The sequence below is a fragment of the Petromyzon marinus genome, chromosome 21 (genome assembly GCF_048934315.1).
Source record: "Petromyzon marinus isolate PM22_M1 ecotype Great Lakes invasive population chromosome 21, UKy_Petmar_22M1.pri1.0, whole genome shotgun sequence".
NCBI lineage: Eukaryota > Metazoa > Chordata > Hyperoartia > Petromyzontiformes > Petromyzontidae > Petromyzon > Petromyzon marinus.
Genome location: NC_133687.1, coordinates 4,635,075 through 4,650,518, shown reverse-complemented (window position 1 = coordinate 4,650,518; position 15,444 = coordinate 4,635,075).

The following is a 15,444-nucleotide window of genomic DNA, read 5'->3' as shown; positions in this document are numbered from 1 at the left end:
TGAAGAGGCGCTGTTGCGCCTTCTTCACCACAGTGTTGATGTGATGGGACCATGTCAGGTCCTCAGTGATATGCACGCCCAGGAATTTGAAGCTTTTGACCCTCCCCACTGGGGCTCAGTCGATGTAGATGGGGGCGTGCTCTCCCTTCTGTCTCCTGTAGTCTATGATCAGCTCTTTGGTTTTGTTGACATTGAGGGAGAGGTTATTGTCCTGGCACTACTCCACCAGGGCTCCAACCGCCTCCCTGTGTCTCATCGTTGTTGGTGATCAGGCCTACCACTGTCATGTCAGCAAACTTGATAATTGAGTTGGAGTAGTGCATGACCACGAAGTTGTGACTGAACAAGGAGTACAAGAGGGGTCTGAGCACGCACCCCTGGGGGGGCCCCGTGTCGAAGATCAGCGTGGTGGAGGTGTTGTTGCCTACCCTGACCACCTGCGGTCGACCCATCAAAAAGTCCAGGACCCAGTTGCACGGGGAGGAGTTCAGACCCAGCGCCCTGAGCTTAGTGACGAGCTTGGAGGGCACTATGGTGTTGAAAGCTGAGCTGTAGTTGATGAACCACATTCTCACGTAAGTATTCCTCTTGTCCAGGTGGGATAGAGCGGTGTATAGTGCAGTGGCGATTCCGTGGATCTGTTGGGGCGACATGCAAATTGTAGTGTGTCTAGAGTGTCGGGTAAGGTGGAGCTAATATGGTCCTTGACTAGCCTCCCCAAGCACTTCACGATGACTGCAGTGAGTGCGACAGGGCAATATTCATTTGGTCATGGGTAGGAGCAGGATGGAGGCGGGATCTGATTTGCCGATCGGTGGGCGGGTGAGGGCTTTGTATCCATCCCAGAAGGAAGAATATCAGTGGTCCAAAATCTGGTCTAAGCACGTATTGCATTTGATGTGCTGGTGAAATTTTCGTTATGTTAAAATCCCCAGCCACAATGAATGCGGCTTCTGGGTGTGCGGCTTCCAGTTTGTTAAGAAAATCCAGTTTAAATCCTTGAGAGCTTGAGTGGTGTCGGCCAATGGGGGAATGTATACAGCCGTGAGGATAACAGAATAAACTTCCCTCGGGAGATAGTGGGGTCGGCATTTTATTGTCAGGTACTCCACATTACTGTGGTCACAGCAAGAGTTGTTAATCATGAAGCATACCCCTCCTCCTTTGCTTTTCCCCAACGCCTTTGTCCATTTCCCCCGTTCAATGGAAAATACAGCAGGCTGAATCGCTAGGCCCAGCACCAGTAGGGAGAGCCATGTTTCAGTCAAACAAAGGACATTTAAGTCTTTCACATCTCGTTCGTAGGAGATTCTCGATCTAAGCTCATTCAGCTTATTCTCAAGGGACTGAACATTGGCTAGCAAGATACTGGGAAGTGGGTGGCGATTAGCCCGTCTTCTCAGCCTGGCTAAAGCGCCGGCTTTCCTGCCCCATATGCGCCGGCATCTCCTGGGAAGAACACTGGGTAAGATAAACCGAGCTGCTTCAGGGGGTCCAAACAAAGGCTCCAGGTCAGGAAAGGGCTTCGCCCTGTGGCTTATAGCTCCACAGAGTCTCATTTGCAAGAGTCACCTGAGTCATCAACATGACAAAACAAATAAAATACTGCAAACATTTTAAATAAAAAATCGAAGCAAAAACAACTGCGTTTCATGAAAAATCTAAAATATTGTACAAACGCAAATAAAGGTTAATTAACAAATTCCCTGCAGCGTACAATTACTATATATTACAGAAATATCAAACGTATATTAAGTGACGATTTGAACGAATATGTAAATGTAACAGATGTGCTAATGTTTGTGATAAATTGCCCGTATGATCGCACAACCACAAGCTGAGTGCACCTCACCTGACATCAGTGCCGTGGTGACGTGACTGCCACTTAGTGGCAAACAGTGGTCGTTATTGTTGATAATGCCCTCTCGTGATGCCTGTGTAACGACTCTGTCGACAAAGTAATGAGAAGAGCCAATTTTATTTAGAGTTTACACAATAAGGAACCTTACTAACGACTTTCACAATGAGGGACCCTAGGCTTCGTTCTTGTCTTCCTGTTTGTATCTTCCTCCGAGTGTCCCCACTCCTCGTACTCTCCACTTATATATCCCTCAGCCCCCTTTCTCGAACCTTCTTGTCCTTGTTGTTACCTTGAGCCAATCCCTGTCCATTTCCTTTAACGGATCCTTTCTGTTTTCCCGTTCAACCCTTATTCCCCAATCCCTTTAAAAGTCTGCCTCCCGACCAATCACCATGGAGGCCTCTTTCTTCCATTCGGAGATCTTTGTTTATTTTTCAATAGCCGTTAGGCTGCATATGGCTTGGGGTCATTTTTCGGTCATAACATCACCCCCATCCCCCACTCATTGTGATTTTTGCACACAGCGTTTTAATACGTTTTTTTACATGTAATATTTGCTGGTTGAATTCCAGGATGTTTCTGTTGTGCGTCGTCGCTTTAGGATGTTCTGTATTCATATTTTGTTTGTTGCGGTTGCACCCGACTTAAGAGCCGCATGGCTCACAGGGCTATACCCAATAAATGAAACTTGAAAACTTGAAACTTAAAAAAACCAAGCCGTCCTGGCTAACTTTTGGGGAGGAATTACCGACCTACAGAGCATGAAGAGCCCATGGGGATTTTAACACAGAACGCGGTGGTATTTATACACAGCATTTGTTGACAGTGTGGCAATAAACAAGTCTAATTACGTTTTTTGTCTATCATCACAGACATTTCACCTCCCACAATTAGGAACAATAACCAAAATAGGATTGTGGGAACAAGGGTTGTAATAGTCTGCCGCGCCGACCAGTCTATCGTCAGCGCCGTCTTGTGCATTTTGCACGGCTTCTTTTTGCCGGCCCGGCATCCACTGCAGGGTCCCCCTCCGATGCGTCCTGGGTCATACTCGGCCCTGTGGGTGGTACGGAGTCATGCACTGGTGCTGCTGGCGGCTGCAACGGCTCGTCGGACACCCCAGACTCCGGCGAAACAGGGCATGGGGATTAGGTGCTCGGGCGATTATGGATATATGGGTTTATGCATGACGGGTGAATGTACCGACGGCGACATCCCGGTTTCACATGTACACATTGCGGCCGTATTACTTCAGTTATTTATACAGGACCCTGCCAGGGTCTATGCAATTTAGGGAAGGTATGTAGTGGGACCTGTGGATAATCCAGCCACGCCTTCTCGCCAACTGACCATGGGAGTGTGCGATTTTCTGGCATTTTGTGTCGCTCATTAGCTGCCTGGGCATTCGAGGTGTTTGCCGTTGCCGCTGTCTGTGCTTCATGCAGTCGGTCCAGCGAGACCTTCAAGGACACCGGCTGACCTGATGCGCTTTTTGGAGCAGCACCCAGCTGTGTTTCTATGGGAGGTTCGTGCTCCCTGTCGTACATGATGTAGAAGGGGGAAACCCCGTGCAGGCATGTGGCGCTAGTCTGTAAGCTGCCAATATTCCTGGAATGTAAATATCCCAGTCGGTTTGTGTCTCATTAACAACTTGGTAGAGTATGTTAAGAGTCCTGTTTAACCATTCCACCCTACTATCCATTTGCGGGTGGTATGGGGAAGTACACTTTGTGCCTAGTGCCTTGCATACTTCTTTAAGGAGTTTAGAAAATATTTGTTTTCACACCCCCTCCCCCCCCCTCCGTGCCGGTCCTCTTGTGCTTTACGGTCATTTTATGCTAATTCCTTTGTCAAAGCGTTTTGTTTCCTCCCACACAGCTTAAAAGGACGTGACCTGGGCTGGACTGTCTTCACTCCAGCGCTGTCCTCGTGACAGTACGGTCCGCTTCACCTGATGAAGGCCACTTGTGTTGTGGCCGAAACGTCGTGATTTTTGTTGTTTTATTTTTTACCTATGTGACTTTACCGAATAGAACCAAAGAGTATGGATCCTTGCAGTCACGAAAGCTTCAAATCTAGAATTGAAAACCTCTACGGGGAGGGCTTTCACCTATCTGTTAGAACTTTTAACAGACAACGGGACAAGAAGTCACAGCTCATCGAGACGCTGACCTTCCTCAAAAGATGCCGCGACCACAAGGTAATACCCATCGCCTTCACACTCACTTCTGCTGCTGTATCCTCACCGAATTCTAAACAGATTCTGTTTAAGGCCAGCCTATCTTTCATCTCAGAGAGGATAAGGCTACTCCGATTTGAACTCGATACTTTAGACAGGACTCTCCTACAAGCTCATTTAATGTTAATACAAAAAATGTCACCTTCTGATTGGAACCACGTAGACAACATGACTGCTTCTTCTGCTGATTCACTATCAGTCAAATGCAAAGCTAACCTGATTTCTAAATGCAACCACCTATCAAAGGAGAACCCAGTCCCACATATAACAAAACTAGACGTTAACAAAATCGTCATTAATCAGAGTAGCACCCCGATTTCGGACAATCTGAAAACAGTACTAGCTAGAGGGCTAAATTTTGCTGTGACCCCAAAACATATACCTGTAGATGATATCATCTCTCAGGTCGATGTAGCCCTCAAAGGCGTAGGACACATCCAAGCAGACGTTGCGAGAGCTGAAATAGCCACTATTCTTAAGAATGCTAAGAAACCCATTCGCAACATCAGCAAAAATGAACGCTCTGAACTCGCGAATTTAAAAAACAGAAATGATATAGTCATCCTCTCAGCCGACAAAGGCAACGCTACTGTAATTATGGATAAAGATTCATACAACTACAAAATCCAGAACCTTCTCAACGATGGAAGTTACTCAAAAATTAAAAATGACCCTACTAATAGCCTAACGATAAAAACCAACAAGATCATCACAAGTTCGACCTCCCTAATCGAACCAACTAAACGTCCCTCCCTAAAACCATCTGCTGCAAGACCCCCTAGATTATATGGTCTCCCCAAGATTCATAAAGAAGGTACCCCACTACGACCCATCGTATCCACGATCAACTCCCCTACCTATAAGCTAGCACGTTTTCTGTCAGATACCTTGCTACCTTTCACTGGCAAGACCTCCTCAGCAGTACTTAACTCAGCCCAATTGGCCTCTATGGTCAAAGACGTTGTACTGTCCCCTGACGATATCCTTGTCAGCTTCGATGTGGTCTCTCTGTTCACCAAGGTCCCAGTACCTGATACCATTGAAATAATTGAAAATTTGGTACAACATGGACTAGACCCCAATACACCTGCACTGGTTAGGCACTGCCTCACCAATACCTACTTTACTTGGAATGGCACCTTTTACAAACAAAATGAGGGTACCCCCATGGTTTCTCCCTTGTCACCAGTGATAGCAAATGTTTTCATGGAGAAATTTTGAATCAGACGCCATCCAGACTTCCACCATCAGACCTTCCCTGTGGAAGAGATATGTAGACGACACTTTCGTCATTTGGCCACATGACCTCCCAGCTTTAAACCTTTTCCTACACCACATCAATTCCAGACATCCCGCTATCAAATTCACCATGGAAGTGGAGAGAGATGGCAAGCTGCCATTCTTGGATGTTTTGTTTGAGAGGAGACCTGATGGCTCATTGGGACATTCTGTCTACAGGAAACCCACCCACACATATTCCTACTTGAAACCTGATTCCCACCACCACCCAACTCAAAATAATTCTCTCATCAAAACGTTATACCACAGGGCTCATTGCATTTCGGACCAACACCACCCGACCAGTGAATTAGACCATGTACATCTGGCCCTCAAGAGAAACGGATACTCTGACCGTACCATCCACCAAGCTGTTTCTCCCTCCATACAGAAACAACCACTTGATACTCCGATCAAAACCATCACACTACCATATATAGCAGGCGTTACTAAAAAGATCTCCAAAATTCTAAACAAACACAAGATCCTGGTCCGGTTCAATACAGTACACAAAATTCGTGATCTGATCCCATCCGTGAAGGATGTCATTCCTGACTTACAGTACCCCGGGGTTTACAAATTGAGCTGCACTTGTGGTGATTGCTATATCGGGGAGACGAAACGACATGTCTCTGACCGAATTTGCGAGCACAAATCAGATTTGAAACACGGCAGAACGAATTCTTCTGCTGTAGCTGACCACTGCTACAACGCTGTTGGTGATCACGATATAGTTTTCTCCGATACCAAGGTCCTTTGTAAACCTACGGGTTTTCATTAGAGATTTATCCACGAGGCAATTCAGATTTACAAACACAGACACAATTTCAACCGAGAAGATGGTTTCAAATTAAGCAACCATTGGAAAGATGTTCTAAATCATACCAAACATTAAACTAATTTTCAATGGTATTTATCCAAGTAGTGATATACCAAACTTTAATAGAAGCTTATTTCACTTCACACCTACATTTGTAAACTCCCCCCCCCCGTGCCGGTCCTCTACGTTTCACTTCACACCCCCCCCCCCCCCCCCCTCCATGCCGGTCCTCTTGTGCTTTACGGTCATGCTAATTCCTTTGTCAAAGCGTTTTGTTTCCTCCCACACAGCTTAAAAGGACACGACCTGCGCTGGACTGTCTTCACTCCAACGCTGTCCTCGTGACAGTACGGTCCCCTTCACCTGATGAAGGCCACTTGTGTTGTGGTCGAAACGTCGTGATTTTTGTTGTTTTATTTTTTACCTACGTGACTTTACCGAATAGAACCAAAGAGTATGGAGCCTGTTGTATGTGTAGTTCCTCTACTGGACTTTTCCAGTATGCATTTAACCAAATAGGGGGCGAATCTCCTGTATTGATATGATGAGGCATTAAGGGCTTCCAGCCTATGTTGTCCTGCCCCCTGCTGAACATATCCGAGAACTGCAGGAGCATCGATCTCAAATGGCTCTGCTGCGCCTCTGACAGCTCTGGATTTTTCAGCCATGTATCAACGGCTGATAACGGTTCTTTATCGACTCCTGCGATCACCGTTTTCATCGAGTCATCTGATTCTAAAGATAAAGGTATCACATGAAATAGTATCGTCCCCGCCTCGACATTTAGCGCTTGCAGGAACGGTCTTTGGTCCGCGTTCAAGACTGTCTCTGTGCCTACCAACGTTAACCTGTGTCGTTGCCTTTGACGGGGAGACCACAATCGGCAAGTCAACCCGTGTTGTGACTAGCGGTTTGTCGTGCTGGTATCGTAAGGTACAATCACGGACTCACTGACCAGCGCCTGTACAGCCATCCCTGGTTTAATACACTGGCCCACCAGTTGCAGGAAAAAAATGCGAGTTCCCGATAGCATTTATATGTCACCCTGGTCAGTGAGTATCCGGAGAGGCACTCTATTTAAGAAATTGGTTCCCAGCAGGCATGCAATGGCTAATGTGCTGGAATCCAATATGGGTTCCGACAAGGCGAGCTCCCCAATTTGCACCTGTGCATCGATTTACGCCACGATCCCCATGCTACCGCCGTTTGCCGCCACAGTCGTGCTGGTGTCCGGTGCTAAGCGACGGCCATTGGGCAATTGCAAGTCAAATATCAAGTTGGAAATAATAGTGGCCGACGCCCTCTTATCAATCAAAATGCGAACCTCTACATCTTCTACTGAACCCACCACGACCGAGTTTCTTCTACAGGTTTCCCGACTCGGGCCACTCGTGGTGGAGCGAGTCCCGACCCTCTTTAAGGAATTTCGCAATCCCGTTATCCCCGATGCTCACTGATTCAGACGGCACATCAAAGATGGTGGTGGAGATGGTGAGAGGTGATGAGTCCCTAGAGGAGTGGGGTGAACTACATCTAGCCGGGTGTCTGGGTTGTCACGACTTGCCTGGTGTTGCAGCGCAGCGGCCGCTGATGACGAGGTGGACGCTGTCATCGCTGACAGCAGATAGTCGCTCCTGCATCTATGCGCAATGTACCCGGGCCGGCCGGAGCAATGGTAGGTGATAGGTGGGACCCGCCGTGGAGTCAGCATTTCCCCTCTCGGCCCCCTACCTCGAGGTCGTTGCTGAGTCGTCCCTCTGCGCCTTGTCCACCCATGAACCGCTGCCGCCCTCTGCTGCTTTCGACTGTTGGCAGGGTCCTCCGTCCAGTCCGATGCCTGGTATGCAGCCTCGAACCAGCTGATGAACGCTGCCCAGTCGCCTGCTGCTGCAACAAACTTTTTGACCGACTCCGGTCGGCGAGGCCCTCTTGCGCACCACCGGGGCTGTCTCTGGCGATGGTGTCCCGGCCGCCGCCACTGCTCCGAGCGTCCCTGGCTCCCCAGCCACCACAGCAATTGGCTGGATAGCTCCGACCACCGGTTCTCCCACTGCCATCTCCGCCGCTCCTGGTCTCCCCTCCTTTCCGGCGAGCTTCACCACGAGCTGGGAAACCACGTGTGTGAGGCGGTGGATTCGTCCCTCTACTGCTGCCATCCTTGGGTCATGAGCGGCATTTAGGTGAGTGGAAGCCCCGATTGGCTGTGGCTGTTCCTGTTCTGTCACCGCTGGCGCCGCCATAGCCTCTTTTGCGTCCCCGAGGTTGATCTCCGGGTCCTCTCTGCTCGGGACGTTCTGGATGAAGACCTCGTCATCGGACATCGCCGGTGGGTTCCTTCGTCAGCTTGGGCATGACAATCTTCATTTACCCCATTTCTGAAGCCAGTTGTAGTGATGCCAACAGACGTTTTTGCTTTACTAAGAGCCTTTATTTTGGACATGCTATTCCTAGAACTGGGCTTCGGTTCTTGATGCTTGAACTTCGTCTTCTCTTGAACCATCACATCCCCTTGTGCTCTGCACTTTTATATTCTTCGAGCCCCCTTTCTCAAAGGCTTGCTCACCCCATTTCCCTCAGCCAATTCGTCTTCCTTCTCTAACAGTTGTTAACTGTTACCCCGACAATCCACCCTCGTTTTTCTGACTTTTACGTTTGAATATATACTTGGAAAGAGTGATGGATGCCATTCAGGGCAATTCAGTGTTCATATGCTGAATAAGTTAGGAAAGGATACAGAACTGAGGATTAATGTGGAAAGGACAAAGACGATGGTGTTTGGAGGGGAGGACATTGAGAAAGAAGTAATTCTAGTGTAATGAGCGACTTCCATGACACGTCGTATCGAGGGAACTTCTTTATTACTCACACTGGGCACAACACAGGCCAACACTGGTTCTTCCTCCCACTGAATATACTCGAGGCAATAACACCTCTACTGGCCACACGCACAGCCGATCACTCGGCGTGGTCCCCTCACCCTCACTCGTCTCCGCCGCTGGCTGGCGGCGCGACGATGATGGTGATGGAACCCACACAGGAGATCTTCCACGTGACCGGACGATGGAGAGAGATGCCAGGACCCAGATCCCCACACACGAGCCCCGAGCTCCGGGTCCGTTTCCCCTTATATCCCCCCAGGCGTGGCAAGGCCCCGCCTCCGGCCACGCCCTCTCGTGGAACCTCCAAGCAGGTTCCCGTAGTATCTCGGCTAGCCCCACCTGTTACCTTTGCCCCAGATACACCTCCTTCCTTGATTGGTTGTTACCTCTGTGGCCGTACCCGTGAATCCCTTCCCAGGCCAGCAGGTGTCACCCTGTCATATTAGCAGGTGTCACCCTGTCATTCCACTAGAAAGCAGCAAGATTGTGAATGGAAAGAAATGTGTATACTTGGGAAGTGAATTGACATAGGACAAAGACTACACGAAAGACATAAGAGTCAGAAAGACATAATAGTGAGGAAAGATAGGAACTCAGTACATGAAACTGTAATGTTAAGGCTCATAGCAGAGGAAGGACAAAAAAATGAAAATAGGATGGCATAGATTTTTAGAAAGCATTTCATTTAACTAAGCAAGATATAACGTTGGTTATATTAAGATCAAACAGAGTTGGAAAAAGACTGACATAGATTCTGCAGTATATAAGTGAAAGGTCAAAGTCAGTAATAAAGTTTGGACAGGAAATTGAATGGTTCCCAACAACAATAGATATGAGACAGGGAGATCCACTATCACAATACAACATTGTCACGTACTTGGAAAGAGCGATGGATGCCATTCAGGACAATGGCACAGAAATATCCGTGCAAGAATATAGAATAACTAACCTGAGATTCGTGGATGACATAGATCTTTGATGGAAGAAATCTGTCTAGTGCCGCAGAAAAGTGTTCATATGCTGAAGACGTCAGAAAAGGATGCAGCACTGAGGATTAATGTGGAAAAGACAAAGACGATTGTGTCTGGAAGGGGGAACATTGAGAAAAAATACTAGAAAGCAGCAACTAGATTGTGAATGTAAAGCATTCTGCATACTTAGAAAGTGAGGATAGCAAAGGCAAAAAGAGTAATGGCAGGATTCAATGACATCTGGAAAAGCAAGCCAATCAGGTACAAGACCGAACTGAATATCCGAAGAACATGTGTGTTCAATATAGCATTGTATTCAACCTCTGGGTTAACGCGTAACATAGGCCCTTGAATCAAGGCGGGGAAGGCGCTATCACCCAAATTGACCACTCCGTACTATGGGTATGGTCAACTAAACTAAATCCTTAAGTCGGCTGCTCTGTTAAGCGTGGACGTTACAAGATAACCAATACACAACATCGTTACCCACATCTATTGCAAGCCGTCAATGTGTATGTGCGGTTGAGTAACACATTCGTCTTGGTGACTCTCCTCCTCGGTGCCTCCTTGGATGACTTCATTGGCCTCTCTCATCTCGGCAATATTCATTCTGGTCGTTCCTGAGAAGAGGGGAAGAGAGTGCTGGGTCAGTTTTTCCCCGAAGAGGATGTCTCCCTCTCCAGCATTCGTCACGATGACTCCGGACCCGGTCTTTCTGAACCTGAAAGACCTCTTGTGCTAGTTTAAGGCGACTTGGATTAACCACCCATTGCTGGCTTCTCATCTAGATGCGTACACTTTGCAGAGCAGAGAATATGGACAATTTCTACCAGGCGCTGCCAGGGACGGTGCAGCTTGGCTGAAGGGCCTACCTGGACCTGCAGACAGTGTAACCAGGCCCGATCTCCCTGCTCAAAGAGTACTGGTCTTTGCGTATTTTTTTGCAGGCATTCGTTCGCTGATTGTGATCTGCCAGATTCCACCATCGCGGCTTTACGAGCTTCTCTCAGCCTTTCTAGTGGTAGTCTGAGGGAAGATGGCCACGAAACCGCTTAGCAGGGAGAGCCACCAGTTGGTCCTCCCGTCCATCAAAAAGAAGGGGGACAGCCCAGTCGATAAGTGTTGTGCTCTACAATATGCCCCTAGGACTCCTGGGATGTGCAAGTCCCAGTCTGTCTGATCATAAGTGACAACATGGCACAACATTGCGGACAGTGTGCGGTTAAGCCTCTCTCCTTGTCCGTCGCACTGAGGGTGGTACAGTGAATTTTGAATTTTATTAGTGCCCATGATATCACAGACATCTCTCAACAGTTTAGCAGCAAAATTTCGAACCTGGTCTGTGAGCATTTTCTCAATGTGGCCTTTGTCCAATACATAGCAGTGGAGAAAGGCTTCTGCTGTAGTAGCAGCCATTTTCTCTGGTAGTGGCCATGCGACGGTCTAACAATTGCAATACTTCGTCCTAATGAGCAAATACTTATTTCCTCTTGCTGTTTTAGGAAATGGACCCAGGATATCCATAGCCACCAGCTCGTTTTCCCTTAAAACTGCGATCGACTGCAGGGGACGATGTATGGGTTTGGAAGAAGGTTTCCTTCTTGCACACTCGACATTCTTGGCCAAAAATATCGAGATTACAGCATGAGCAACGTTTTACGGTGGTCCAAGTGCATAAGTTGTTCGGAGTGCACTTCTAATAGCAACTGTTGCCGCAAGGCAACGACGCTGCACCCTCGCGTCCCATCTCATCAAGAGCCCTTGCCATTTTATAAATGGCGCCCCCGCTTGACCATTTCAAGCAGATTCAGCTGCTTGTGTGGCAAATAACTGTATTGGATCCATTCAGTCCTCATAAGCCCAAGATCGTGATCTATGGGCGGTACATCATTTTCCAGCATTGCTGCAATTATCGACGTCACCTTTCCCGGCGAGTCAGGGAGGGTCGATTTATACCGTGCCACTACCGTAGCACATGGCCATGGGTCTTTGCACGGTAACCTTGACAACGCATCAGCATTACAATGACGGGTACCCTTCCTGTGTGTGACATCGTAAGAGTACTCCTGGAGCTTTTCAATCCACCTCGCCATCTGTCCCAAAAGTTGATACATTCTTAGCGAAAATTGTAATGCTGCATTATCGGTCCACACGGTAAACCAGCAGCCATATAGGTGGAGCCGAAACAACGTGACAAAATTTACTACTGCCGGGAGTTTCTCTACGAGTGACACAATAGTGCTGGTTAGCGGTGGAAAGCACGCGACTCCCGTACGCAATTACCACTTCTGCTTTCCCTTGTGACAAAACAGCACCTAAACCGACATTACTAACATCTGCATCGAGGGTGCTGCTCCCCCTTTACCACATTACTCAAATATTTAATAGACCCCTGTACAAAATTACACTCCGATGGTTTCAGTTTAGCGGCTCACACTTTTAAGAAAACCTTTCATAACCTCACCAGGTGTTCTTCAAACGTCCTGCTAAAAACAATGCTGTCATCGCTCTGGGTCGCCACGATCGAGCGGCGTGCTGATGAAAATGGTGATGAGGGTTTTGATAATAAGGTGTATGTGTGGTCTGGCTGGGTGTCCGGGGTGTCACGACTAGCCTGGGTCTTTCTTTGGAAGTCCAGCAATGTTGCCTGGAGCCGGCTTGGTTGTCTTGGGTTAACTTCCCCTCGGCATCCTCTCGCGATGTGGCCTAACCTCCCGCAGCAGTAACAGTGGATCACAGCATGGTCCCGGATTCCTCTGCGGTTTTGCCATGGTCGCTGCTATTTGTAGTTCATGCCTTGGGTCGTTGAATCCCCGGATGGCCGCTGTCATCTCCTCCAAGGTCGCCTGAAGATCACCCTCCTTGCTGGGCCTGGTGGCGGTCACCATTGTCGCTGTTCCTGTCGGCTCCACTGGTACTCTGGCTCCTCCGTTCTCCGTCGCCCTTGACACCTGCGCCGCTACTTCACATGGCATGGTGCCAGGGCTTCTTTGTCTGCCTGGAGGCATTTAGCGAACCACATTGAAGTTTTAGATTTGAAGCTTTCGTGACTGCAAGGATCCATACTCTTTGGTCCTATTCGGTAAAGTCACGTAGGTAAAAAATAAAACGACAAAAATCACGACGTTTCAGCCACAACACAAGTGGCCTTCACCAGGTGAAGGGACCGTGCTGTCACATTCCAACGCTGTCTTCGTGACAGCACGGTCCCTTCACCTGATGAAGGCCACTTGTGTTGTGGCCGAAACGTCGTGATTTTTGTTGTTTTATTTTACCTACGTGACTTTACCGAATAGAACCAAAAAGTACACATGGAAGTTTGGTCGCTCTCCGGCACAATCGGCAATGTAATGCTGCTTTGATGGAGGAGGCTTCGTATCCACTCTGCCACCAGAGCGTTCCAGGGCCACCTCGTCCAACTGTGGGAATGCCACAATTGCGAGCACTAACAAAGCGCTTCTCTAAGCCATCGGTGGCTCATTTTCTCCTCTACTTCAGGCTAAAAATCGCTGCCTTGTGCTAGACAGTGGGCAGAAAATCTCAACCATCCTCTCACAAGGTTTTGCCGGATCGACCCAGGACCTTCGGATGATGTTGTAAGCCAGATAATTGCACGCCGGATAATCGATGATCAAATGTACATGACAATTTGTTTGGCTTTGTCAGGTGGTGAAGAGTTCTGGGGAGCCTACACATATATGGGCAGCCTACCCACCATCCTTCACCTACCTATCCCGAATTGACCAGCATGTTGAAGTATGATCAATCTCCACCCTTGCCAACCAACTGACACGGCGTTAGGAGGCCTTCATCCAGCTAAAGGCTCAGGCTCTGGAAGTCGTTGCTCACGCCACTAGAGGCCGCTTTTGGAGTGCATTTGGCCTACTCTCCACTACGTGTCACTAGAGGTTGGAGTAATCCACACTTTACCCCATCACCTGCGACCTGGCAATCACCGACTTAGCTGGTGGTGGTGGTTGTGCAACCCACTGCTGCTGCTGCATTGCCGATTGTGGTAGCATCCGAGCAGCATTAATAATGATGTCGATTCCGCTTGTTTACTCCGAACAGTCCCACCGAGACTCTTGAGGCGTCCTGCCAAGCTTACGCAGTAGGGGAGCGATGCTTACTGCTGTTTGTGAACCCAATTGAGTGGATTTGCGGTGTCGTTTGTTTCAAATTTGGATTCGTGACGCCGGGGCACGGTGGTCTACTCTTGGGAACGACGTCACGGGATCTTTAACGTCCACTGCGAGTGAAGCGGGCGGCGTGTAGTATTACTGTGGTTAATACGACTGCAGTATTGACCAGGGTGGCGTGCCAGGTTCGAACCGTCAACCTCTGCAACGAACGCTCCATTGCTGGAGCATGTCACCACTCGCTCCACGTGGTGGCGTGGATTTTTTTTATTTTGGTTGATAATGGGTTTTCCCTTTTTTTTCTGGCAACAAAACAGGTTCGAAGCTTTCGTGACTGCAGGAATTACTCTTTGTTTTTTTTTCGGTAAAGTCACGTAGAAAATAAAATCAAATAATAAATAGAATACGACGTTTCGATTGCAACACAAGCAACCATCATCAGGTAAGAATGAATGAGAAAAAACAAACATAGTAAACTTAGAAATATAATGCAACTAGCAGGTGTACCCGGTCTTCGCACGGAAATTAATAGTTTAGTCCATCACAGATGTGATGTCACCGCTCACTTGCCGTGCAATAGATTATATCCATTATTCTCGTTTGAACCACCTCTACGGGGAGGGTTTCCTCACAACTCACACTTAACTTCTAATTTAGCAATCTTTGGGAGAACGTAAGCAACCAGGCTATGCGTTAACTGTGTGTTAGCCCACTCTCTGTGTTGCATTGCATTACACTTCCTAATTTTACTAAATTTGTTGTCAAACTTCCTATTTCTCTCTCTAAATGTTTCCTTGCTTATCTGTTTCACACTTAATTTATAATTTAGCAAAATTTGGAAGAATGCAATCAACCAGGCTATGCGTTAATTGCGTGTTAACCGACTCTCTGTGTTGCATTGAAATTAGTTCGGTTATTTTGCTGCTATAAATGTCCACGTGATAAGCCACTTTGTTGAGCTATCATTTGTGGCCAGATTGCGTCTCAAAAAGAAGTGAATACCTCGGTGGGCTTTGTCTGGTAAAATTAAAAATAGTTTCGTTTTATTTCTATAATTTTAAGTGATTTGTTTACCTTTCCTATACTTTGCACTCCTAGCGTGTTTTTGTATTTTAACTTTTGACCCACCCCTACTGGACAACCGCGAAAAATAGCTTTATAGCTCATCGGATTCCTCCAGTATAAATACATACTCTGATTCTAAAATAACAATGTTATTCGTATATCTACTGCTGGATGAAGGCCTGCCCACGACCT